The 12,648-nt window shown below is 40.5% G+C and overlaps 1 protein-coding gene across 5 annotated transcripts in view; it reads left to right on the top strand.

Moving 5' to 3' along the window:
* Window positions 1-260: 260 nt before the first annotated feature.
* Window positions 261-12,648, top strand: part of tenm2a (teneurin transmembrane protein 2a) — a 295,269-nt gene continuing 282,881 nt past the window's right edge. For all 5 annotated transcript variants that reach the window (XM_083561554.1, XM_083561553.1, XM_083561551.1 and 2 more), the window contains exon 1: window positions 261-778. The gene's annotated coding sequence lies outside the window, so the exon portion shown is untranslated. The remainder of the gene's footprint in view (window positions 779-12,648) is intronic.

Raw genomic sequence — 12,648 nt, 5'->3', positions numbered from 1 at the left:
GTGTTTTTCACTGGACCTGTCATGGCGTCCACAATATTATACTAAACCGTACCTTATGATCAGATACATACTTCAAGAGGTAAAATGAGATAAGGCATGTGGAAAAATATATTCCTTTTTCTAAAAATGAGGCAGTTCGAATAGTAAGTAATAGATTTGCTTGCCTTTATTTTGAGACTGAAATAGTGCACCTATATGATGGGATTTTTTTTTTTTGTGTGTGTTGTTTTTTTAGGTAATGATCGGAAGAAGACGAGTCGAAGAGACACGCCCGCGCCCCCGAGCACGTGCACGCGCGCGCAACCTGCTGCGGCCAGTTTCCCGCGCCGCCAGTGGTAGATTCCAGTCTCCGTCACCTTTAACGGCGCTCGGGGAGCGGATCTCCTCACGCTCGATTCCGACGCGCTCTCTCTCGTCTGGCGTTTCATTCCCAACAAGACAGCCAGGCAGACTGCAGACACACATTCAGCTTTGCTTAGACACTTAGGACTCTTTACCCCGTTTCCCCCCCACATCCCCCAGTCCCCCCCCTCAACACACACGCTGGACCATTCCGCCGCTTAACGGCTCGCGTTTCCACGCTGTTCCCGCAGTTCGCTCCTCGGCACGCGCGCCTGAAGTAGCCGAATTTGGAGTTGAGAAGAAAAAGTGACGCTTCACATCAATATTGTTTACGGACAGGCGTCTTCCCTGAAGGACAAGAGAAAAAAAAGAAGACAACAAAAAGTTTCCTCAGGGACATGAACGCCCTGTAAAGACCCCTCGCTGTCCTGTACAGGTAAGAATTAACGGTTTACTGTGATTCTCCTATAAACCACTGCAGCCTGTCGACGCGTGTGTTTGTGTATATGAAAAAAAAAGGGAAGAAACGTGTCCCATTCGGGGAACCGAAAACGAATTAGGTACCTAAAAAATAAAACATGTTATCAGTATGTTTTTGTTATGCTGTTAAATTATGTGAAACAGCGTGGCGCGTTAAACCCGTAGCCTATTGGAAGCTCTTGTCACCGACATGGACGCCAATTAGTGTTTCTGTGAACGCGCACTTTACACGGTCCCAACGTGAGATCGGTGTGCTCTGATACACGGTTGTATTTCGGCATCCTGACGCTCTGTTTAGGTTTCTATCCTTTCACTCTCCTTTTTTTTTCTTCCATTCTCAGGTTTTCTATTATATCCCGAGAACTATGTGCAGGAGTAACGGGAGCGCGCGTTTAGTCCTCCCCCAGTAACCAGAACAATCCAATCAGTTTACTAACGGTGAGAGGACAAACACGCACAGGTCAACATGTAGACTTCATCTCCATCTCTCATCCTCTCTCATCCTCTCGCCCGTCTCTCTCTTTGCTTCTCATTCTTTCTAACACCCCCCCCCCTCCCCTCCTCCATTCTAGACTACTTCTATTTCCCAGATAAGCTATATATGGACTGGGCAGGTCCCATATCCAAGTTTGAGTAGTAGAAAGACAGAGATCATATTCTCAGTGAGACTAGCCCATACAAACCAATAAACAAGTAATAGATACCAAGTCGAAGGAGTAATAATAGATAAGGAGCACAAACGAGCAGCAGTGAGGGTATCATGCAAGAGAAGAACACTGAGAAACTCCAGCAGTGACAAAGAGAAACTCAGAGAAAAACATTTATAGCTGCACCATTAGTGGTAGGACAGGAGGGGAGAAGTAACTCGAGCAGATAACGGACCTCGGTACAGGAGGGAAAATACTGCATCATATTGTGAAGACGTGGTGAAAGGTTAGCTCGTTCTGAAATATATCTGGAGAAACAATCTTTTATAACTTGGTATATTTGGGGGAAAAGTTCCAAAGTTTGCAAAGTCTTAAATGCACACGTAAAAAAAAAAAAAAGTAATTCGAACAAGCATGATTTATTGATTGCACGAATAAGATCCTTCATGCAATTAATAAAAGTACTCAAATATAAGTTTGCCCATGGATCTTTTAAGCAGATTTGTGATCGTGTGTTTTATATAGTTATATAGGAGAGAATGAGTTTGATGCACATACAATGTAACAATAATATTAACAACCCCCCCCCCCCCCCCAAATTATTTGCTTGTAAATTACCAGCTGAATTACTAGCAGAGAAACAGGCAGTGTAACAGAATCAATGTCCCAAACTATGTACAGATGCTCTCGAGCCAACCAATGTGACGCCGATGAATTAGAAAAAATTGGAAAATTGTTGTGGGACTGCCATATTGACAAATATTAGCATATCATAGATATCGTGCTCCATTGTGTGATAGTGATATGCCCTAAAATGTAATCAATCAAATTACTTTTGTAACCATCAGTTTGATTTCATTTAATGGTTAATTTGTTTTTCACTGCCGATGTAATAACGACTTTAAACCCGTAAGCGGAAGGACCGAGATGGGTCAGAGTGCTCGTGAGAAAATCATTGAATGCTCACATTTCTTTGGCTTTCAGTCGGTTCAGCAGAAGCAGCTGTGTGTTTCTCTTAAAGAATTTTATTTTTATCCTCTGTTAGAGTGCAAGAAATGTGCTAGCCATTAATGAAGATGGCTTTTGTCCTGGAATCTTTCACAGTGATGAGGAGGAATACTTCTTTCACAAACTTTCTGTTGCCGTCTGTCCCTTTTAGAATGCTTTTCCCTGAATATAAAGGCTGCAAAGCTGTATTTGAGTGTGCCTTAGCAGGGTGCTGTCTCTCAAAGTTTCTTTCATGTGTGTGTGTAAAACATGCGGTATGCTTTGGTACGTCTGAAGAAGACCGAGCCACTTATTGACATCACCAAGGGCCGTGCGCATGCTGTCAATCACAGATAAAGCGGTGGGCTCACGCTGGAGAAAGGACGACCGTTAAAGAGAGCCGGTTCCCTGCTGGGCCTCACACTTTTATCCCAGCATAGATTTCCAATCCCTCACTCATGCACCGGGTCACAACGCGCTGTTCAGTCAGAGCTAGTTTCCATGAAGCTGGAAACAGGGAAATAAATAGGAAGAAAAAAGCTTCAATAGGATCAGCAACATGTTCTTTTCTCATTACCATATCTAGCACACAAACAGCCTTATAAACGTGCAGACACACTGTGATGGACTGCCGATCTTACAGATAAGCCTTCAATCCTATTGACACCTACCTGACCCGGTTCTTGGCTTGCTGTCAGCAGGTATGCATATGTCTGTGAGAAAACTGCTTGAGGTGGTGGATTTGGACACTCTCCAACCTGGATACCTCACATGACCACACAGGCACGGTACCTCAGCTCTAACAGCAGAGGAGCTTTAGTGCTGGACAGTCGTGCATGTCGGCTAGAATCCCTCAGCCTAGCCCAGCTGGCACTTCATGGTTCCAACCAGCCTAGAAGAGCAAGCTGGCCTCACTGTGCATGTGTGTGGCCCTAAGCTCCTTAAGCTCATACAAGGTCTCATGGGCATCTCTGCCTCTCTAACACCACGTTCCTCTAAGGGATCTCAAAACATGAGGAGATGCAGTCTTGCATGAACTTGCATTAATGTTACTCATGTTACATTTAAGCCCCCCAAAAATGGTAAAATTATTTATTTTTTGACAATTTATTTTTAGAAGCTTTTTTTGGTCAAATGTTTATATTAGTATTTATTTAGAAGTTCGCATGTGACTGTACTTATTGACTAGTACATTTTTGCTCTTGATACCATAAGAAAACCCAAGTGGCTCTACCTAAAAACCTAAAAGTCTGAACCTTAATATATCCAGTTTCTGTATTGTTTGCAAATAAAAAGTCACCCAGGGGGTTCATTGTTCTGGAAAGAAGCACAAATGAAGTCCTATGGTTTAATGAACTTTGGTTCCAATACAAAGAAGGATGTCTATCTGGATAACTAATTGCTGAAGCAAAGACAGTAACCAGAAAAATATATCGTAACCGGGTTTTTCAGCACGGCAACAATCCTAAACCCACCTTAAACAAAATGGCTTAAGTGAAAGTACTGGAGTGACCATCACAAAGCCCTGACTTGAATGGCATAGGAACATGAAAAAGCATGACTTTGCAAAGAGAGTCATGAAATTATTTGAATACATCAGATTTGTCAAGAGGGATGAGCAAAAGATTTTGGCGAAATATTGTGAGATGTTTGCGGAAGTTTGAGTTATGCAATCAAAGGGCAGTGCCAACAAATGCAAAAAAGGTGCATGTAAACTTTTGACCCATGAAAAATCTGATTTAGTGAATAAAAGCTCAGACAAGTCGGCCTGATTGCTATTATTTAAAAATGACCTGTTATGAAAATACATACCCGAATTGAACACAAAAAAAGTGCGTGGCAACCTAAAATGCTAAATATTTCGCCTAGGTCTGTGTAACCGCTTGGCCTCGACTATAGATTGTGTGTGCACATTATGCTTGGGGTAAAAGCTAACATGATGAAGTGCTCGTATTAGGAAATTTATTCTAAATCCTTTCACTTTTCACGGTGCTGTGTATCACAGGGGTCCCTCATGATTCATTTCAGAGCACATCAAAGCTTGGCAGAAATCAATCATTTTTTCTCTCTCTCTTGCATTGCGCGTTTTATGTCCTGCATCATTCTGTTTTCAAGCCAACTGGCAGACATTCGGTATTGTACACGGTATGAGTAAGTGTATGCCTGCATGTGTGTGTTTGAGACAGAGAGACAGAGGCAGTAATCTCTACCTCCTCACACAAAGAACACAGGATCTGGGTTAGCCCGCAGTGCGCATTTATACACACCCCTCCAGCGTCTGTAAGTGCACATAAAAGCCATCAATCTTCATTAGTGTCACAGAAGCCTGACTCCATTCAACAAATTATCATTGTTAGGCAAAATTTAGGCTTGCGTGTACGGGCACTGTAGAGCTGCAGCTCCTGGAGCACGAGCCCATTTGCAGCACGCAGAACAGCTGCATCAATATCCCGCTCCCGCTCAAGCTCCCGCGTCCTTCAGCCGCACCAGCTGTGTGTGAAGGAGAACGGGGAGATATGATAGCTAGGGAGTGTGAGGCCCTTGGTGTGTTGTTTGTAGGTTAGAGGAAGGGAGGGGTTGTGTTGAAGCACAATAATAGATGGTGAACATGCAAGGCTTGTGTTTGGTTGTGTGTGTGTGTGTGTGTGTGTGTGTGTGTGTGTGTGTGTGTGTGTGTGTGTGTGTGTGTCTGAATATGTGCCCGTTTTTAATGCTGGTCAGTTCTGTGGACTTGAGCTCGGATTGGGCTGCCATCTCCAATGCATCACCTCCCTTTCCTCAAATGCACATTGTGGCACTTCTTGGAATGCTGAGGTGTTAATATGCCAGTGAGTGTGTGTATGCGTGAAGGACAGAGAGAAAGTAACCCTGGTGTATACTTCTTATATATAAAGTATAGTGCTTTTGGGAACCACACCTAAATTGCCTATGTACGTTTAGACCAGACGCTATTTGCATGCCGTATGGCGGTTAAACAGGGGTAGTGAGCAGTAAGTAATAGGTGAAAGTAAATGTGTTGTGTATGTTGAGATCCTCACAGTGACTTTACCGTTTTGGCACCGTTTGGGTCATGTGGATTAACATTGCAGGTAGCTAATCTACAAGCTATATAAACAGTTCTTTTTTTATATTGAGTCCATAAAAAATACATTTGGTTGACATGAAAGAAACCTCTGTCCTAGGAAGCAATACAAAATATGAACATCTTAAAACTTTGTAATGTTCGTCAACCCTGCTGATCTACTAGCTCTACAGAATTATTGGGAAATGCCGTAGAAGAAAATTAGAACCCTAACCTCTTATTAGACGTATATTTAATATCTAAGCATATTTTGCCTAATTTCCTACCAAAACCATTGCATGTCAACATGTCTATAATTACATGAATTAACAATGACATGCATTAATGTAAACAAACTACATTCATTCTCATCTTGGTCAATGTGTGAGAGCACCCAGCCGGGAGATCTACGAGAGTCTACACTCTACTTGGGCACCTTTCTCCACTTCTCCACTGTCTTAAGTACCTCTGAGCTCCATCAGGCACTCACCTGGCCAGGATTTCAGAGCAGAGACAGACCTATATTGCAGTGTGATATAATGGAGAACAGCATACCACAAGGGAGCACTTGGCTTAAACAGGCCCTCATGCTGATTGGAGGAGCCAGGCGATTGCGCTGACCTTTCAGATCTGAGCACTGTGTGTACAAGTGTGCTCCTGTGTGTATGTGTGTGTATTTAGAGCAAGAAAGGAGGGAGTACCTGATTGATGGAGTCTTATTGTGAGGGTAAACTCGATCCTGGGCTGGCTCTGGCCCAGTAGTCTATATTCACCCTGAATCAAAGAGAAACAACCTCACAAGCATCCGTCAGCAGGACGTCTCACAATCCTCCCCATCCCTGATGGCCATAGCTGTGTACTGAGTTACAGCACGACTTCCCACAAACCTGATCACACCCTGATTCCGGACAATGTGTGTCCTCTTACAGATAAATTAATTAAAGGGCAGAAGATCAGTTTCCCCACACATCGATAACACTTGGGTGATCCACGCAAATAAACTTATGACCACCATAATATATTTTGTCCAATTGAAACGAAACATTTATTTGTTTGTTTGTTTCTTTGTTTGAACAATGTCCTTTATTTTCAATTTGGGATTAACAAAGCAAGGGGTCAGTGGATCAGGGTGCAAAAAATGGCAACAGTATTGCAAAGAAGCAGAAACTAGAAGACCCTTGACAAGCCACAGTAGCAATCATTTCTCAAAATGAAGCTTTCTTGCACCAGTTTCAACAATTTAACAAGAGATACTCCTGTTCTAACTGCTCCACGGATGTTAGAAGTTTCTGGAGGTTTGGATTTTAATCAGATCCAGAGCGTGCACTGCTGGAGTAGTACTACAGCATCCCTCATTATCCCACTCTGTGGATTAAACCACCTTAATGTGGAAAGTGCTAGCATGTAACCGGCAGACAAACTCAAATAGGTCTTGTTGGCATTGGTGGTATTTTGAATGCGCTTTCAGTTGCCTCGAACTGCTCATAACTGAACAGCCCTTGTGGAGTTAGTGAGGAGCTGTAGCATAGCTTGCTCTGTTCATTATCTGGAGCTGTAAGCAGATAAATCTACAAATATTTCTATTTCTATTTTCAGTGGCTTTATTGTTAGTATTTCACTAAGAATTCATATCAATAAATCATAATTTTGCTAATGCTGTAAAGCAGCTGTGGCTCTGTGGTTCATTTTCTAGATTAACCTTATTAAATAAATTAAGAGGGAATACCTTTTTTCTTCAGATAAATGTTTAATAGAAGCTTTGTGTAGCCGGAGATGACACCAGGTTCCACTCATGTGAGCCAAGAACAAGAATCTGAGGCTGGAATGTGCTGTATTTTGAGATGCTTTTCTACTGACCACAGTTGTAAAAAGGGGTCATTTGAGGTACTATAGTACATTTACATTATATTGCTGATGTCCTTATCCAGAGAGAAAGACAAAAGTGATGTACTATTGTCTTCATTTCAGTTATATCTCCCTTTGAGCCCTTTAGGTAACTATTCTTTTTTACCATTCTTTGAGAATCATGTGAAAAATTACAAGAACATCAACAGTTTCTCAAATATGTTAACCAGCCTGACTGTCACCTCATTCAAGCCACTTAGAGCACATTCCCACCTCCCCATTTTACTGTTTGATATCTATTATCTTGATCTTATGGAACTGAAAGGCAAAGTAAAAGGCAAATGTACATCATACAGTACCATCACTCTCCAAATATAGTTAAATATCTGCCTAAACAAGGGGGTTTCTCCTGTTTCACCGTAGATATGTGGAAAATTAGGTATTAATATTGAACTGAAACATGCACATATGTTAGCATCCAGGTGCATACGTGTGTACTGACATTGATTCCATTTCTGCTTTCTCCACCTTTTCTTTCTGCTAACCAGTTGTGCGTGAGTGATGTGATTTAGCCCTACCTCTATTTCTGTGTCCTTGTGTTAGGATGCACAGACTCAGCAGAGGTCCTGGTGGTAATTGCAGCGCTTAGGGCCTTGCACTTCACCTTCAATCAAGCTTGCACTTTCTTGTCATTTCTGTGGGAGAGAAGAGCGGAGTAGGTGGTCACATTTAAACATATCTGCCTAGCAGCTGACAGGAGCACTTTTTAACTCGGCATCCTAAACATTATAAACATCTGGTCTTATCCCACACTGCTGAGACGGACACATTTTGACTGCCAGTACGTGGCTGCCAATATTAAACTGTCACAGTAGTGGTAGCAGTACTTTTTTTTTGTACATGAAATGAGGTATACTGTGTATTTTTGTGTTGATAAGTTCTAGTTAAAGTATTGTAGATGGAGCATGCACATAAGATAGAACACCAGGATAAGATAACACCAAGGGTTTTTCATAAATGTAATTAAATATCTGATACTTACTTCATGAAGAAGCCCCCACATACAGTATATTAGCTGTATTTTTCCTCTTGGTTTGAGAGATAGTAATGATTGCTCCATAGGTCATAGGTTCAGATCTATTTGGCTTGAGGCTTTCCCATAAGGTCTGATATAAAGGAAGTGAGAGTTTGATTAGGGTTAAGTAAGCTCTTGTTCTTCGACCATAGTTCAGAAAAGCAAACCTAAATCTGATTCATGCATCCAATATATTTAATGTCTATATTTTTCATCTTTTTCAATATATTTATCCAAGGAGAGCCAAGGGTTTACTTCACAATTTGATGTTCGAAACTGAGGTAAGACCTCTGTCCAGTTTGTCCTGTTTGGGATCGAAAGAGGTCAGCTTTGATGATTTATGACTGTGATGCTGCGTTCCAGCACAGAATGATTAATCTCTGCTGAGAACACTTCAGGAGTACAAGTTTAACCTCTGCCTCCCTCCCCAACAAACACACACACACACACACACACACACACACACACACACACACACACACACATATCCACAGACATGAATTAGAGTTATCTGAGGATTGTTAAAGACACAAAACAAACGATGTATTTGTATAAGTGATGTCCTTGTTCAAGCATGCAGAATATTTAATGCCGAATTAATGCCACACATTTCAAGAGACACATCAGTATTTACACAAGCATGACAATCCCTTGTGCCCAGAGCACCTTGGAGATACGGTGTACATGGGTTGGAGTGGATATTGAATGGCCTGCTATAGAGCTCTAACCTCAACCCACTTAAACACGTCGGGAAACACCCAACACCTTGAAGCACCCCAGGCGCCTCATGTCACCTAAATCAGTACCTGACTTTACTAATGCCCTTGTGTCTATATGAGCACAGATCTCCATAACCATACTCCAAAATCTAGTTAAACATCTTCCCAGAAGCATGGAGGTTTTTATAAGGGCAAATAGGGACAAAATGTACGTAGAACGGGATGTTTAACAAGGACATACACATTTTATGGTCAGTTGTCCACAAATTTTTATATCATGCAGAATAAAATATAGTAGACAAAAATACAATTATAATCCAAACATAAAAAGAAGTTCTGTATATTCAACATTGACTCCTGCAGGCTGAATTTCTTTGTAGTTTATTAAAGTTATTACAATCCGAAGCGAGTAGGTAATAGCTCTAAGGTTGGTTTTTTTAGGTAGAAAAGTGGCATTAACATGAATGACTCCACCTTAAGTTTTCTTGATACTAATTTGCATTCTTGGAATACCCTTGAAATAAAATTCAGACAAGAAAGCTGCTAAAAAAAACATTTTTTGACCTTGCTGTGACCTCAATCATGTTTGGATCAGTTCCAAAATCTAATAATTTGTTTCATACAATGATAACTACATTTAAATCTCACAAACATTCAGCCACTTGAGAATCTTGGACGGACACACAGACAGACCGATGGATGGACTGAGAGACAAGATGAAACACAATGTTTCCTCACTTACAGCCATAAAAACTTATTGGACACAAAATGCAATCGATGCAGATATATTTTTTCCTTTGCTGATGCAAGACAATGTAACATTAGCAAGATGAAGCAAATAAATAGACACTAATATGGTGAAATATACTGTATGCGAGATACCAGGTTTTCTAGCAACATCTAACAGGAATCTAGTATATTTTCAATAATGCTACATGAACAGTTAGAAGTTATAATGTTCACATTCTTCAGATTTAGACAATATGGCTTCCTCGTTATTTAGAAATGTATACATCTAGCACATATTCTTTTTTCTGCATGATAAACCAGTAAAGTGGCTGTAAACTGAAATTGCAGCAGCTTATTTGTGCTGATTTGCAGCAGGTCACTGGACAGGACATAAAGATTATGATTTTTTGGACGAAAACAGTTCACTGTACAGACACATTTTACACTAAATCAATGTCATTACATCATAAATATGTGCATGCGATGCATTTTAGTCTGCTTCGTATCTTTGGAAATTGGTATCATTTTATTATGTCATAATGGATAAGCTGACGAAGAACTCGTCTACTATGATTATTGCTCACTTTAAGAAAGTGTAATTTGTTTTTAGAGGTAAGATTAAGATTCTGTTTTTTTCTTCTCTGTAAAAAAAACCCCCAGAAAACTAAAATATTCAGATCAAACATCAGAATGAAGTGATCTCTGTGATTTTTATTGTGGCATGTTGGTACCAGATGGGCTGGTTTGATTATTTCATAAACTGCTGATCTCCTGGGACTTTCACACATACCAGTCTCTAGAATTTATACAGAATTGTGCAAAGGAACATGCTGTGTGTGTAGGGTTTGTGGGCTGAAACACCTTGTTGATGAAAGAGATCAGAGGAGAATGAGCAGACTGGGATGAGCTGAAAGGAAGGATATAGTAACTCCACGTAAGCACCACGTACGTGCATCTAAAAAAGCACAACACATTAAATTTTGAGGTGAATGTGCTACAATAGTCTACTCCTGTCAGACAAGAACCCGAGGCTATCAAGGGCACAGACCCACCAACATTGGACAGATACAGGAGGATAGAGGATTTTTTTTTTCTTAGTGTGTTACTGTCCACTTTAGTGAATCTGTGTGTGAATGGGAATGTCTTTTTAACAATTCAAAATCCAGCAATTTCAGCACCACAAACATTCAATGAAGATGCTCCAGTTATTTCTTCTCGTCACTTGAGCTATTGTCATAAAAAAATCTGCATAAGGTAATGGTCAGAATTTATAGACAACACTGTTTTCGACAGATTATGTCTGCACATACAAATCAATTACAGCTGTACAGGTACAACATACGTTTGTTGTGATTTAATATCTGAATGACTATGTGCTCAATTTCTGTATTAATAACTGAACATTTTACTGTTATAAACATCGATGTCTTGAAGCTCTAATAGCTTTACTCTACTGCAGAGCTTCTGAAGCTTATCTACTATAATTTGTCTAGTACCACACACACAGAGACTTTGATGAGAGCAGCAGTTAGCGGTGGTGTGCTTGATCTGTTCTGTGGGTTCGAGGTGCTAAAAGCCTTAATGCGATGTTTTACAGAGCGGGGAAGAGCATCAGCCTGACTGGGCGCTTGGACTACCACTGTATTACTGTACCACTGTACCACTTTGACTTTATAAATCTGCCTCTCTCTCTCTCTCTCTCTCTCTCTCTCTCTCTCTCTCTCTCTCTCTCTCTCTCTCTCTCTCTCTCTCTCTCTAAGCGCCATGAAACGCCATGAAATGCATGAAAAGCATTCTAGAAGAAAGATGCTAGAATCAGTTTGGATTAAAGTAATGTATTTCCCAGGTTTATAGAGTCTTGATTCTTTCACCTTTTCTCCTATTTTTTTTATCCACCTCCACAGAAACGAGGTAAAAGGGAAAGTGTCTCTTTATTTTTGTGTTGTTGGTCTTGTGGGAAGAGCTTTGATACCCATCCAGTATAGTCCCTTCAGTTCCTCAGTCACACTAACATTTCTCTGTTTCTCATTCTCGCTTCATCTCATTCTTTTCTTCCTACACATTATTATTTTTTTTGCCAGGACCTTGCCCACTCTTTTGCTCCCTCTATTCATTTCATTGTTTGCGTTACTGACACAACTGGCACAACATCTCTTTCCAAGTTTTAACAAGCCAATTATAAGATTATCAGCAAACAAACAAACAAAAGCACGCCAGTAAACCGCTATTACTTTAATAAAACTGTAAAATTCACAGTATCACTGACATTCGTTCTTCTTCTGCGAGTGTGTACGAGAATGCTTGCACATACACTTGTACAAAATATTTTGAGGAAGACTAAAGATGCAGAACACTTATTACTCGCGAGCAAAAAGCATTTCTGTGTGCATCATCCAAAAATAATCACAAATTCACAAATTTGAATTTAAGCTTGAATTTATTTGTAAAGATTATTATTCATTCTTTCGTTCTTTAATTCTTTCTTTCGTTCTTTCGTTCTTTTGCTTTCTGTAGTACATGATTGAGTCCTATCTTTGGTTGTAAAAAGAGACAAAATACGCTATCATTTGTTTGACTCTGATTTGACATGAAGTGATAGCTTTGAGACTGCTCTGTGTTACAGGTTATTATACTAATGAAGCCCAGTTTAACTCTGTGTGTGTGTGTGTGTGTGTGTTTTTGTGCACACGTGACAGCGCTGTTTGGAGATCATTTAGGAGTCTACATGCAATATGAATGTATCCACTAGGAGGCAAGACATGA

The sequence above is a fragment of the Silurus aristotelis genome (assembly GCF_946808225.1).
Source record: "Silurus aristotelis genome assembly, chromosome: 14".
NCBI lineage: Eukaryota > Metazoa > Chordata > Actinopteri > Siluriformes > Siluridae > Silurus > Silurus aristotelis.
Note: the sequence above shows the minus strand (reverse complement) of the source record. Positions and strands in the feature narration are given on the sequence as shown.